Raw genomic sequence first — 14,907 nt, 5'->3', positions numbered from 1 at the left:
AATATTTCATGACCAGGGGATATTAACCTCAATGCACCCCCCAACACACAGACACACACACACGCACACATACATACACGCACACTCCCATTTAGGCACCACTTAGAAAACCTCACCATTCACAAATATAAAATTTTCTAATAGCATGTTTTCTGGCCTCCTTTGACACTTGCTGCACATCATCATGAAACAAGTGCCTGAAGGGAGTCAAAACTGAATCATCCAGGCTGTCAAATGAATTTTCTCTACACAGGAGTGTAGCAGACCAGAGTAGGAAGAAGTTTGTGGTAATTGCCCTTGGCCAATACCATTAAAAGGGATAATCAAGATCGCTTAGGCCAAACAATAATGGAAAAAATAATTGCCTGGGACAATATTGTATCACTACAATGATCTTTGGCATTTCTCTCTGAACTCTGAGAAGTATCTTGTGAATCAGAGGAAAGTGTGAAAACACAAAAGTACATTCCCTACCCAGGGAATGAGAATGTGTCTGTCCTCCAAGCATGGCTGCAAGGATATTTTAAACAGAATTCCTACAGTTGTCTGTTTTGAAAGGAGGTGAACAGATCTATTTGAAAAGTTCCCCACATATGGACTAGATCAAGGAACACGACTGGCTTATGTTTCCATCCATGCAGGTCTGCCCAGGATTTGCTTAGTCTGCCATAACATTCTGCTCTGAGGGAATGTAAGAAGCCTGTAGAGTCCGAGAATACTGAGATGCCAACTTCCATGCCATCATTGTCAACTAGCACAGATCAGCAAGTTGTCCAAGTAAGGAAAAATGTGGATGCCCATAGTCCCAAGGAGGCTACTACTGGGACAAGACATTCTGTAAACACTCAAAGAAAAGTGGATAGCCCACAGGGCAATAAAGAAAACTGAAACTGCGACCAGAGGCAACAAATCTGAGATATCTTCAGAACTGGTGAGCTACGAGGATATGATGATAGGCATCCTTTAAATACAGGATCACCAAGAAGTAATGGTCCAGAAGAACAGGAAGCCTTGTCTTAAGGGCAAGCATCTTAAACTTGGAAATCTGGATGAAGGTAGTCAGAAAAGAAAGAAAGATCCAATACTAATCTATGCATATTTTCTTTTTTGGGAACCAGGAAAATTTGAGAATAAAAATCCCCTCATTCTCTTGGAAGGAGGCACCAGTTCTATGACCCCTGTGTCCAGCACATGCTGGAGAATAGGAGGGAATAACTACAACTGATCTGGTGGTTGAGGAGGAACTCCCCTGAAAGAAGGATGGTCTTTCCACTACAACCAGTAACCCTTGCACACACTGCTGAGGACTCATTTGTCGGACACCAATGACAGCCACATCACCTTGTTGATGGACAACTTGAGAAATGAAACACCCAATGGGAGACTTGAATAAGATGGAAGCCACGTCCTGGCATAATCATAAGTTGGAAGGGAAGTTATACTTTTTGGGAAAGGGACTTCTCTGGTTGGACTTGGCTGTTATCCTGCTATTTCTTTTGTTACTCCTGTTCAAGACGTCACCACGGATTATCCTGTTTAAAACAGGAAAACTTGGGAATATGAACCTTTTTTGGTGCACTCTGCATCAATTTACCCCTGTTGTCCCAGTGTTTAAGTATCTGGTTAAATGACTTACCAAACACAATAAGATTCAATGATAGCATTTAAAATGTCATTTTTTAAGTCATAATAAAAATTTTGACTGCGCAACCAAGCATACCTCCTCATTAATGTCAGCCCTTTCTAAGATATTCTTTAATGCATATTTTGACACATGAGAAATATTGGAAACAATATCCTTGACATAAACCTTTTGCTCAACAGGCAAGGATGCAGCAAACTCTTCTAAACTATACATACATCTCAACATAAACTTCCACATAAGATGATAGTTAAATATTTTAAAAGCTACTGTGCTGGGCTGCCTAGCTTCTTCCCCTAGGTTTCTTAGCCACCTGCTTGTTTATCCTGAGGGACTGGATTTGTAGAAGACAGACTTTTTATTGGCAATGGCATATAGAAACACAGAAACATGACTCATAGACAAGGGGCCCTGAAGACTCAGCAAGGTGAAGAAAACCCTTAACTTCTTAAAGACTTTTAGGGAGAGCCTCAGTAAGCAAAGGAGTACTACAGGCTTTCTTAAAAACATCTTCCAATGCTAGGATCACTGAAGGGATTGGCTCAAGGATCAGTGCCTCATCTACTAAAAGATCATAGACCTTGCCAGTCTCAGAGGCAGTAGATGACTGCCCCTAATTAAATACATTCCTAAATCTTGCCAGCCTTTTGGAAAAAGTAAAAAAGAAGTTATGTACTAACCAGAACGTTCCAGGTTTGTTGTCCTTGATCTCGCCTTCCTTCTTACTGTTTGGGTTCAGAGCTGACCCTTGGCTCTGACTCGGCCGTATACTATAGCTCAAGGGCTTTTACTGGCTCGAGGCTAGCCCCTATCCCAGCATACCTAGCGGTAGTTACTCAGATCTCGTTTGTGATAGCTCAGTACTAGACCATACAAATAGACAAGAGATATACTCTATTTTACATATCAAACGACACCTACATATAAAGGTGCAACCCCCTCCTCAAGAGTAAGAAGAGGAGACTAGGATTAACCAAAAAGTAAGGTAAAAAGGAAACCCAGCCAGTATAACCAAAAAAAAGAAGGGATTCCTCTCGATCCTCGATGAAGGGGGAAGGAGGGTGGGACGCAAGAAGGAAGGCGAGCTCGAGGACAACAAACATGGAACATTAAGGACCGTGGAACCAAAGGATGCCCTGTTCTGGGAGGTCACATCTACTTTGTAATGAATGATAAAGGTATGAGGATTAGCCCATGTAGCTGCCGCACAGATCGAATCCAAAGGCAGTCTAGCTTGAAAGTTTTTGTTTACGCAAATCGTAGACATGTTATATAGTGTCTGAAAGCCACTTTGATAAAGTCACCTTTGAGACTGCACAACCTTTTTTATTGTCCGCAAAGGATATGAACAATTGGTCACATTTTCTAAAGTCCTTGGTCCTGTGTAAATAGAAACATAACTGTCTATGAACATCCAATTGAAGAAGCTTATACTCTGCCTTGTTGCCATGACTGAGGAAGAAAACAGGAAGCTCTATGGATTGATTCAAATTGTAGTCAGAACATACCTTGGGGAAGAAAGAGGGGTTGGTTCTGAGAGAAACCCAATCTTTATGGAAAATCAAGTACAGGGGACGAATAGATAAGGCCTGTAACTCTGAAACCCTTCTAGCTGAGGTAATTGCAACCAAGAAAAGGGTCTTCCAAGTCAGAAATCTGAGCAGACAAGAAGCAGATGGGGGAAAGAATCAGAGCGTATAAAACTAAATTTAGATCCTGGGGGGAAGAGGTTCTCTTACTGGAGTTTTAAGAGGGTAGTACCTCTTAGGAATGCCTTGCACAGCCTATGGGACATGATACTGGACCCCATTTCTCCCATATGGAAATTAGAAATGGCAGCTAACTGAACTTGGATAGTAGCTGCAGCTGCTCCTCGCTCAAAGGTTTCAACAAGAAATTCAAGAATCTTTGAAATGGGGGCAGTAAAAGGATCAACCTGATTTTTGCCTGCCCGATAAGAGAACCTCTTCCATTTACTAGCATAAAGTTTCCTAGTAGTGGGCTTATGGGAGGAAATCAAAATGTGCTGAACTGCCAGAGAAACATCGGGAAGCCTGGCGAAGACCAGAAGTGGAGAAACCAAGCTGTGAGCTTGAGAGTTTGAATGAAAGGATGGATAGCCTCTGACTGATGCATCAAAAGATCTGGAGCTGGGTCCAGGATCCAAGGCTCCCCCTGCAGGTGAGGCCAAAGGAATGGGAACCATATCTGACGAGGCCAGTATGGGGCAATGAGGACTAGCTTGCAACCCAATGACTGTGCTTTCTGAAGAACCTTGGGGATCAGGGAAAATGGTGGAAAGAAGTAAAGCAGTCCCGAGGGCCAATTGTGAACAAGTGCGTCCCTGGGTGACTGTCCCGATGGTGGGACTAGGGCAAAGTAGCTGCTGCATTTGTTGTTGAGGGCGGTGGCAAACAGATTGCAGCATGGCTGGCCCCCATTTGCGAAAAATCAAGTCCGCAACTTCCTGCTTCAGGGACCACTCGTGAGGCATCAGGACAGCCCGACTGAGCTTGTCTGCTATCAAGCTGGATTTCCCTGGGATGTGCGTTGCAACTAGAAAACGTTGGGAAGATATCGCCCATTGCCAAACTCGTAGAGCCTCTCGACACAAGGGGTAAGATCTGGTTCCACCCTGTTTGTTGATGTACCATACTACTGACATATTGTCCGTCTGAATTGCTATAGTCCCTGTAGGTAGAGAGTCCTGAAGCGCTTGCAACGCCAGAAGCACTGTGCTCATCTCCGGGACATTGATGTGCAAGTGGTACTCATGTTCCTGCCAAGTTCCTTAAACAGTTTGTCCCAGATAATGGCCCCCCCATCCTATCTGGGAAGCATCCATGGTCACTGTGGCTACATGTTGGGCTGGTAGCAACGGCCTGCCTATTGTTACCACAGGGGAATGAAGCCACCACTCCAGATCCTTTTTTGCAGGATTTCGTGATCAGAATCTGATATGACATGGGTAAATCCTGTAATGACCATTATGCAAATAGGAGCCACTGTAGAATTCTCATGTGAAAGCGAGCCATAGGGACCAGAGTGACTGACGCTGCCATAGAACCCAGGACCTTGAGGACAAATCTTGCTTGAATTCTCTTTTGTGTGAACAGCATGGCAACTTGGCGATGGATCGTTAATACTCTTTCTTTAGGCAGCTTTGATATCATGGCCCTTGTGCCTAAATCTGCCCCTATAAAGGTAATATATTGACAAGGCAACAAGGCAGACTTTTCATAGTTTATGGTGATCCCTAGTTGAGAACAAGAGTGAATTGTGGATTCCCTTGCCTTGATTAGTTGATGATCGTTGGTGGCAGCAAGGAGCCAGTCATCTAGATATGGAAAAGCCTGGAATCCTAGACCCCTCAGGTGAGCCGTAACTACTGCCATGAATTTGGTGAACACCCTGGGGGCTGTGGTGAGACCAAAGGGCAATGCTCTGAACTGATAGTGACTGGCTCCCAGCCAGAAGCGTAGATGTCTCCTTGACCGTCTGTCGATTTTTATGTGGTAGTACGCATCCTGAAGATCGATAGAGCATATCCAATTGTCCTGATCCAGAAAAGGGAAGAATGGACTGCACTGTTACCATCCGGAACTTTGTTTTCATGACTGATTTCTTCAGCCTGCTGAGGTCCAACATGGTCTCCAGTCCCCTGATTTCTTTGGAACTATTTATTTATTTATTTTCAGTTTGATTACCGGGGAAGTCCACTGGGCCAAGAAGTGCCCATTTTCAGTGGAGGCCCGGGGAGAAAAGCTCCATGAACAGTATAATACAATATAGGTTACAAAATGCAAATAAAGGTTGCAAAGTGAAATACCATACAGTAGAGGTTGCAAAATAGAAAATAAAGGTTACAAAGTGAAATACAAGAGTAGGGTTCATACATTCAAGAGTTGCAGAGTGTAATATACATTATGAGACAGTTTAACAACTTGATGACAGTGTTTTTTTTTTTTTGATGAAACAATATTTACATGCTTGGAGTCAATTAAAGTCTGCTAAACTAAAAAGAACCTTGAATAAGTTCCGGATCTGATTTGGTCTGTGGGGACTTCCTGGATGACTCTTTCTTAGCAACCTTTGAACCTCTAGGTTTGCTTGATCCCAAAGACTGGGTGGAACATCTGGGACAGAGTGTTGCCTTTTTGACAGGGGAAGTTGGAAGAAGGAGATATTGTAACCTGAGGATATTATCAATAGTACCCATTTATTTTCTGTAATGGTCTGCCAGGCTTTTGGGTACAAGGATAATTTCCCCAGACTGTCTCCGGAGTCGGACAGTCGGGCCTCCCTTCAGGAGTGCTGGAAGGGCCTACCACAGAAGGTATCTCAGTCGCCATGATTCTGCAGACCCCCCCCACCGCGAGATCAGCATCTTCCATTTTTATTTCCCCCTCTGCCCCTGGGGGATAAATCTCCATGTGTGTCAGGTGAAGCTCCCTGGGATTTCCGGAACTTTTAGTTATGTACTTACCATAACGATAGATGTATGTGATCCATCTTGCCTACATTCATAACTGATGGGCTCGGAGCTGAGAATCGGCTCTGACTTGGCCGATACACTAGCACGAAGTCTCTCATTGGCTGGGCCAACCCCCTTATCCCAGGATGCACCACGCCCAAACCCCCAGATCTTGTTTGCCCCACAACAACTCACTCACATGAGCCACTCCAACTGTACAATAGTGTTTCCTCCAGATCCAACAGGTAGGGGGAAGGAGGCAGGTACGTACGAATGTAGGTGAGATGGATCACATACATCTATCGTTATGGTAAGTACATAACTAAAAGATGTAATGCGATCCTATCTCGCCTACATTCATAACTAATGGGACAGCGTCCCTAGCACCTAGATCCTGGGAGGCTCACTGGAAAACACTCCTGAGCATTGTGGAACCAAAAGACGCCCGACCTCTAGAGGCCACGTCCAGTTTGTAATGAGAAATAAAAGTATGTGGAGAAGCCCTAGTGGCCGCTGCACATATCTCATCCACCGACAGTCTGGCGTGGAAGGCCACTGAAGTAGCCATAGCCCTAGTAGAATGTGCTCTAACTGGAAAAGGAAGGTCCCTTCCTGTTGATGCATAAATAAATGAAACACAATCCCTATCCACCTAGCAATAGTGGTCTTAGTTACTGCTTTGCCAATCCTGTTATCTGCAAAGGCCACAAACAACTGGTCTGATTTCCTCTGCTGCTGTGTCCTATCCAAGTAAAACCTCAGTTGTCTATGCACATCCAACTGATGAAGTCTGTATTCTGCCTTGTTGGAAAATTTTGGAAAGAAAACTGGTAGCTCTATAGATTGCTGCAGACAAAGAGCAGATGAAACCTTCGGAAGAAAAGACGGGTTTAGTCTTAGAGATACTCTATCCTTGTGAAAGATCAGATAAGGGGGCTTAACAGAGAGGGCTTGAAGCTCCGAAACTCTTCTGGCTGAAGTAATGGCTACCAAGAAGGCAGTCTTCCAAGATAAGAACTTTTGCTCAAAAGTGGCCGCTGGCTCGAAGGGATGAGACGTCAAGGCTCCTAAAACTACATTCAAATCCCATGGCAAAACAGGTTGCAACACCGGGGGGAGAAGCAACCAAGCTCCCTTAAGAAAGGCCTTACACAACGTATGGCTCATGAGTGAAGGCTCAAAGGCAACATGATAATTAGAAATCGCTGCCAATTGGACTTTAAGCATGGAGACAGCGGAACCCTGTCTAAAAAGAGTTGCCAAAAAATCTAATACTGCGGACACCGGGGCTGTCAGAGGATCAAGGTTGTGCTGCTGGGCCCAAATGGCAAACCTTTTCCATTTATTAGGATATATCTCCTTAGTGGAAGCTCTGTGAGAAGAAGACAGAATCCGGACCACCTCAGGCGAAAGGATATGCTGTCTGACTAAGGTCGGAAGTGGAGCGGCCAAGCCGTTAGCTTGAGAGTTCGCAGTGATGGATGGGCCTGATCTGACTGAAGAGTCAGGAGGTCTGGAACTGGGTCCAGAATCCAAGGATCCTTCACTGCATACTTCCGAAGAAAAGGAAACCAAACTTGGCGGGGCCAGCGTGGTGCGATCAAAATCATGTTGCTTCCCAAGCAGATCGCCTTCTGAATCACCTTTGGCAGTAGTGGGACCGGAGGGAAGGCGTAGAGCAGACCGGAGGGCCAAATGTGGACTAGAGCGTCCCTGGTTGACCCCCCTGGGGGGGAATCAGGGAGAAGAAATTAATGCACTTCGCGTTCCAGAGGCTGGCGAAAAGGTCGCAACAGGGAAACCCCCACTTGGAGAAGATCCGAGACGCTACTCGGTCGTTCAGGGACCACTCGTGAGGCATCAGAATAACTCTGCTCAGCCTGTCTGCTATCACATTGGACTTCCCCGGAATGTGCGTTGCCACTAGAAATCTCTGGGAAGCGATCGCCCAGTTCCAAACTCTCATGGCTTCTCTGCAAAGAGGATAAGACCTGGTTCCTCCCTGCTTGTTCAGGTTCCATACTACCGCCATATTGTCTGAGAAAATTGGAATGGTACCCTTGGGAAGAGAGCTGTGAAGTGCCTGCAATGCTAGAAGCACTGCCCTCATCGCCAGGACATTGATGTGTAAGTGGGTTTCGTGATCTTGTCACGTGCCTTGAACCATCCTGTCCAGATAATGCCTCCCCCCACCCTATCTGGGAGGCGTCCGTGGTCACTGTGGCAATGGGGGAGGGGGGGCAGAAGAGTCGCCCCTGGTTCAGGTTGGAGGAGAGGAGCCACCAACGAAGATCTCGCCGGCAGGTATCCGTAATGAGAATCGGGTAGGACAAGGGCAGATCTTGGTACGACCACTGGGTCGACAGGAGCCATTGGAGAATTTGCATGTGCAATCTTGCCAGAGGGACCAGAAGAATGGCGGCCGCCATCGACCCCAAAAGCTGAAGGACCATCCTGGCTGGGGCTTTGCTTTGGGGTAGTAAGGCTAGGACTTGGTTCTGTAGTATCTTTATCCTCTCTGTTGGAAGGAATGCTCGCATCTTGACTGAGTCTAGCTCTGCGCCTAAAAAGGCAACACACTGTGATTGCAGCAATACAGACTTTTCCCAGTTGAATGTAATTCCTAATAGATGTCCCAATTCGATGGTAGCCCTCACGGCTTGAATAAGAAGATGCCTGGTGGGGGCGGTGAGGAGCCAGTCGTCTAGATACAGAAACACCTGGAATCCCAGACGTCTCAGGTGAGCCGTCACCACTGCCAGACATTTGGTAAACACCCTGGGGGCTGTGGTGAGACCAAAGGGCAGGGCTCGGAACTGGAAGTGACTGGCTCCTAGGCGGAAGCATAAATGTATCCTGGACGCCCTGTTTATCTTGATGTGATAATAGGCGTCCTTGAGATCGATGTAGCACATCCATACTCCTTTTTCCAGCAATGGGAAAATGGATTGCAACGTGACCATCCGGAACTTGGACTTCTTTATGAAGCGGTTTAGGTGGCTGAGGTCCAGAATGGGTCTCAAGTCCCCTGTTCTTTTCGGCACCAAAAATAACTTTGAGTAAGTTCCTAATCCGGTCTGGTCTGTGGAAACTGGCTGGATGACTCCCTTTCCGAGCAGCTTTGCGACCTCTATGACTGCTTGATCCCGTTGACTGGGTGGCACGTCCAAGATTTTCCTTGACGGTGGAGGGGGGACGGATAAAGGGAATGGTGTAACTTCTGGCGATGATACGAAGCACCCACTGATCCTGAGTGATGGAATCCCAGGCCCTTGGATGCTCCGAAAATTGACCCTCGACTGGCTCTGGAGACGCACAGTCGGGCAGTCCCTCAGGGATGCTGAAAGGAGGAACCATGAAAGGATTCGCAGTCTCCTGTGTTGCGGGAGCCTCCGCTGCCTCTAGGGTGACATCTTCCAGAATTATTCCCCCCTCCTCTGCCTCTGGAAGAGGGGGTAACTCTGATGGGCAGGGAAAGACCTTTGGGACTTTCTGAACCACATCTTTCCTCCCCCTCTGCGCCTTGGGATAAGGTCTCGAAGGGAGTGAAAAACGGGCCCCAACGGCAGACAAAGTCTTACCCTCCTGCTCGCATCTAGTGAGTGTGTCTTTCACCTTGGGTCCAAAGAGAGAGGACCTGTCGAATGGAGCGTCTGTGAAAGAAGACTTGAAAGCCTCCGCAAAGTGACACAAGCGCATCCAGGCTTGCCTCCTAAGGGCTACACCCGAACTCGCTGCCCTACTCGCCCCTTCGGCTGCATACGATATGAGCCTCATGGACGAGTTAACAATTGACGAAAGGGTAGACAGCTGGGCATTGACAGACTGCGTCAACGCCTCAGGCACGTTACCTGACAGGGTATCTCCCAACTCCTTTAAGAGATCCCTTTGGAGCCTCGTAAAATGACACAAATAATTCAGCGACCGCAGGGTAAAGGTCGCTGAAGTCAGGACACGCTTCCCGTACCTTTCCATGCTCCGGACACCTTGGTAGGAGGATGGATAGACGTAGATGCCTCTGCCACATCCTGCTGGGTGGCAGACGCCACCACCATAGCATCCACTGGAACTCCCTTGGTTAGAAACTCTTTGCCAGGGGGTGCGGATAAAAATTTGTTGGGGCGAGAAGGAACTGGCTCCACAGAATCAGGGTGCTCCCACACTCTTCAACAAATAAGGTCCAGTAATTCATCGAAGGGTGGAGACACCCAGGAGGCGGAAGGTTGGGCTCCGAAGGCCTTGAGGAAGACCGACTCCTTCGCGGAAGGGGTTTTGGACGGCCAGTCGCCCCTCTGACTCAAGATCTCCAGGACATCGGAGAATGTGACATCGTCAGAGGATGACTTCGGGGACCCTTCCGCATCATCAAGTTCGGTGGCCGAGGTGACAGACTCATCTGGGGAGTCTATGTGCTTCCTCTTGCACAACTTTTTCCTGGGGGGCTCATCAGGCAAAGACTCTGAAGGCTCCTCGGAAAAGGATGGACCACACATGGAGGAATCCTCAGGCCTCGGAGCCGCGCTGTCCGAAGACAGGGGGGCACCAGAAGCTCTAGTCGCCGTGTCTAGGGAAGGAGTCGCAGATTCCGGTGAAGTCACTAGAGATTTGTCTAGCGCACTTCTCATAGCCTCGATGGCGGATCCACCAGAATCTGAAGAAAGGCCCGCCTGCGAGACCATGACCGGTGTCGGGGTCCCCCTAGCCGAGGCACCAAGCGGGAGTCAGGGCCAAAACCAGAAGCCCCGACAAATCCCCCTCGGGCTCGGCCGAAGACACCCGAGAACCGAAACCCCTGGAAGGAACAGAAAAGTTTGGAGCTGAAGACGGTGCCGACAGACTAGCAGTGGGTCTCGGAACCGACTCAGGCACCTCACCCAACTCTGCGAACTCCATCTCCGACGACACCAGGGTTGTCGGAGGAGGAAGAAATGGAATCGAAATGGTTGGCTCCGGCCGCTGGGCTGGAGCTGAAAATAATTTAGATAAGACAGGTGACTGGAGGAGCCTCTGGACCACCCTTGTCTAAATCAGAGTCTGAAAGCCTGGAGGACCTGGAGGAAACAGACAGGGGGTGAGAAACTCTTTCTACCGGCTCCGAGGCAATGCTGGAATGTCGACTCCTAATCGGCTCCAGAAGGCTCGGAGCAGAGGAAGACTCGACTAGAACCGAGACCCCCTTCAGCGCAGATGGTTCAGGAGCTGACGAAACCGACCCTGGAGCCAAAACACTCACCTGCGGCTCCGAGACCAATGAAGCCGAGGAAAACCCAGATTGGAATTCTCTATCCTGCGGCTCCGAGACCAATGGAGCCGAGGAAGGAGACCGAGACTTAGATCTTCTCTCCTGCGGCTCCGAGACCAATGGAGCCGAGGAAGAAGACCCAGACATAGATCCTCTATCCTGCGGCTCCGAGATCAGTGGAGCCGAGGAAGAGGACAAAGATTTAGTTCTTTTTTCAGGTGGCTCCGACGGACTTGACGGAGCCGAAGACTTCTTTTTCTTCGATTTCCAAGAGGGAGAAGAAGATATAGCTTCCTCAAAGGCTGGTTTTATTAAACCTTTCAGGATCAACTTATTTTTTCTCTCCTGTAGTACACGAGAGGAGAAGGCATGGCAAACACTGCAAGATTCTTGCAAGTGTTTAGCCCCTAAGCAATAAACACAGATGGCATGGCCATCTGTTAACAACATTTTATAGCCACATTTTGAACATTTTTTAAAGCCCGACGGCTTATGCTCTTTTTCTTTGCCAGACATGACCCACAAAGCACTCGAAACACAAGGAGAGAAGGGAGGGAAGAGCTCTAACTGAAACGCGCGACAAGAAATAGGGAAAAGGCCCTCTAACTCAAATGGGTCTAACCCGCCAAACAGAAGGAATTACACAACAACCAAAAACAAACACAGCCAATCACAGGGTAGTACAGAAGAAGATAGCTATTAAAATAGCTGTTTGGTTATAAAATTTCTAAGCTAAGAGCAAAAACGACCCAAAAAGGAAGGGTACTTAGCCACAGCCAAGTCGAGACCACATAGTTACTTCAGAAGCGGCAAACGAGATCTGGAGGTTTGGGTGTGGTGCATCCTGGGATAAGGGGGTTGGCCCAGCCAATGAGAGACTTCGTGCTAGTGTATCGGCCGAGCCGGAGCCGATTCTCGGCTCCGAGCCCATCAATTATGATTGTAGGCGAGATAGGATTGCATTACATCCACATTTTCCTGCTCTTCTGGCCTTTAGGATAAGGCCTAGATGGAGCAGAAAAAACATGCTCCCACGGCAGAGACAGTTTTGCCATCCTGCTCGGCAGAGAGACGTTTGCCATCCTGTTCACACCTGGTAAGAGTCTCTTTTACCTAAGGCCCAGATAAGGACGAGCCATCAAAGGGGGCTTTGGTAAAGGAAGACTTGAAGGGCTCTGCAAAATGACAAAGGCACATCCAGGACTGTCTGCGTACGGCCACCCCTGTGCCTGCTGCCCTGCTTGCCCCATCGGCTGCGTAAGAAATTAGCCGCATGGAGGAGTTAACCACCAAAGTCAAAGTCGCAAGCTGAGAAGCTGCCTTGTCAGAGGTTCCCGCAGCTGTAGCATCCTGTAAGGTATCTTCTAACTCTTTGAGGAGATCCCTTTGAAGCCTTGTAAAGTGGGACAAATAGTTCAGTGACCTGAGTATAAAGGTCGCTGAAGAAAACATACGCTTCCCGTATCTGTCCATCGTATGAGATTCTTTATTCGGAGGATGGACAGATGAAGAAGTTTCCGCTAATTCCTTCTTGGTAGCTGCTGCCACCACCACCACAGCATCAATGGGAACACCTTTGGATAAGAAGAGTCTGTCTTCAGGAGCTGTTATGAATGTATTGGGCCTCCGTGGAACTGGTTCCATCGTGTCTGGAGAGCTGCATGCCTTTCAACTCACTACGTGTAATAGTGGGTCGAAAGGAGGAGATACCCAAGAGGTGGAGGGTCGGGAATCGAATGCATCCAGGTACACTGACTCGTCTTCAGAAGGGGCAAGGGACTTCCAGTCACCCCTCTAAGGATTTCTAAGATGCCTGAAAAAAAGACATCTTCAGAGGGGGACCGTGGAGACCTTAATGAGTTATCCAAGTCTCTGTCTGATGTCAAGGACTCAGGGGAGTCCACATGCTTCCTCTTGCAAGTATTCTTCTGAGGGACCTCCTCCGAGGGATTCTGAGGGGAGGTTTCGGAAGAGATGGGATCGCCCAATGGGGCGTCCTGGAGCATGGGTTCCCTACGCTTGGGAAGGAGGGTGGTTCGGAGGCGGACACCGGCACCAAAGGCAAAGGAGCCAATGGAGCCGAGGGTGGAGCTGTCTCAGTAGATAGCACGCTCCTCATCACCTCAAAAGCATCACAGTCCCGGCCCGAAAGTGTCTCCGGCTCCAAAGAAGCCAGAGACTTCTTCCAAACCGAGGGCGACGGCTCCAAGACCAATGTAGGAACCAAACTGACCTGCGTTGAAGCGCCGAGAGGAAGACTATGGTCGGACAAGGGTCCTATTTTGCTCCCCCCCAGAGTCGACGAGGGAGCGTCGGCTCCCATATCCCTCAACAGAAGGAGGTATCGAGGAGATCAGAGCTGTAGTCGGAACCGAAAGACTGGAGGAGGTTACCGGAACCGACGGTTCCACCACTACGACTTCCATACACTCCAGCTCTGAACTCAGAGGAATTGGAGGAGGAATCGAGACAGGTGTTGATTGGGCTGTTGGCACCATATCAGTCTGGGTTGTGTCCAGAAAGTATTTTAGCTAATGCTGGTGTCCTAAGAAGCCTCTTCACCACCTCTCCACATCATCATCCGAGAGGCTCCTGGAAGACCGAGAGGAATGGGTTGAAGACCGGTGATTGCCTGCCACAGATTGAAATAAAGGAGAATGTGGAGCAGACCGCACTGGTTCCAAGGCAGGAGACCTGGATCTCTTGTGGGATCTTACTGGCTCTGAAAACACAGATGGAGCCGTAGGTGAGAACATCTTGTCAGAACCGACAGTCAGGTCCGACTTAGCTTGTAGCTTGCCCTTCTCTTTAGACCAATCCAAACTCGGAGCAGAAGAGGATGAAGGTTTGGGTTTTTCCAGTTTATTTTACTGACGGAGTCCCCTCCATAGAAGCATCAAAGGGGCCCTTCAGTAAACCTCTTAAAGATTAATTTGTTCTTTCTCTTCTGCAGGACTCATGAACTAAATGCATGGCAAATAGAACACAAATCCTGTAGGTGAACAGGTCCTAAACAATATACGCAACTCGTGTGCCTGTCCATAAGGGACATCTTTTGACAGCATGAATTGCACTTTTTGAAACCCGAAGGTTTCGATTCCTTGGCAGTATCTTTCGACATAATGTCGAACAGCACTATGTGAAGCTAGACAAAGAGAAAAAAAACACTAATAACAAGATAACTAGCCAATTGCAGTAAAAAAAATCCCTCTTTTAAGTACAGAAGAGAATGGGGGGCCTCTAAGTTAAACGGCAAACTATCCACCTAAGGAAAGCCTTTAACTCAAATGGCAACTCCTTAAAACTTAAGGGAAGGCAAGAAAAACAAAGAACCCTCCAAGTTAAATGGGTTTAGAAGAGGGGAAAGGGCCAGAAAGAAAAACAGTTAGTCCCCAACAAACGCAAATCACTCGGACGGGATAGACAACTACTATTAATAAGTTAGAAAGATAAATTAAGAAAATTTTTCCTCAAAAATACCACAAATAGAAAAACACTTAGCCTGAGCTAGTATCTGCAATCTCAACATTGCAAGCATCAAACGAGATC

General features: G+C 47.7%; 1 protein-coding gene across 3 annotated transcripts in view; it reads right to left on the bottom strand.

Annotated features, from left to right (window-relative positions):
- MYB (MYB proto-oncogene, transcription factor) overlaps positions 1-14,907 on the bottom strand; it is a 557,504-nt gene that overhangs the window by 85,515 nt on the left and 457,082 nt on the right. The window lies entirely within an intron of this gene.

The sequence above is a fragment of the Protopterus annectens genome, chromosome 1.part1 (genome assembly GCF_019279795.1).
Source record: "Protopterus annectens isolate FY-2018-M chromosome 1.part1, PAN1.0, whole genome shotgun sequence".
NCBI classification, from domain to species: domain Eukaryota; kingdom Metazoa; phylum Chordata; order Ceratodontiformes; family Protopteridae; genus Protopterus; species Protopterus annectens.
This window is presented reverse-complemented; position numbering and strand designations above follow the sequence as displayed.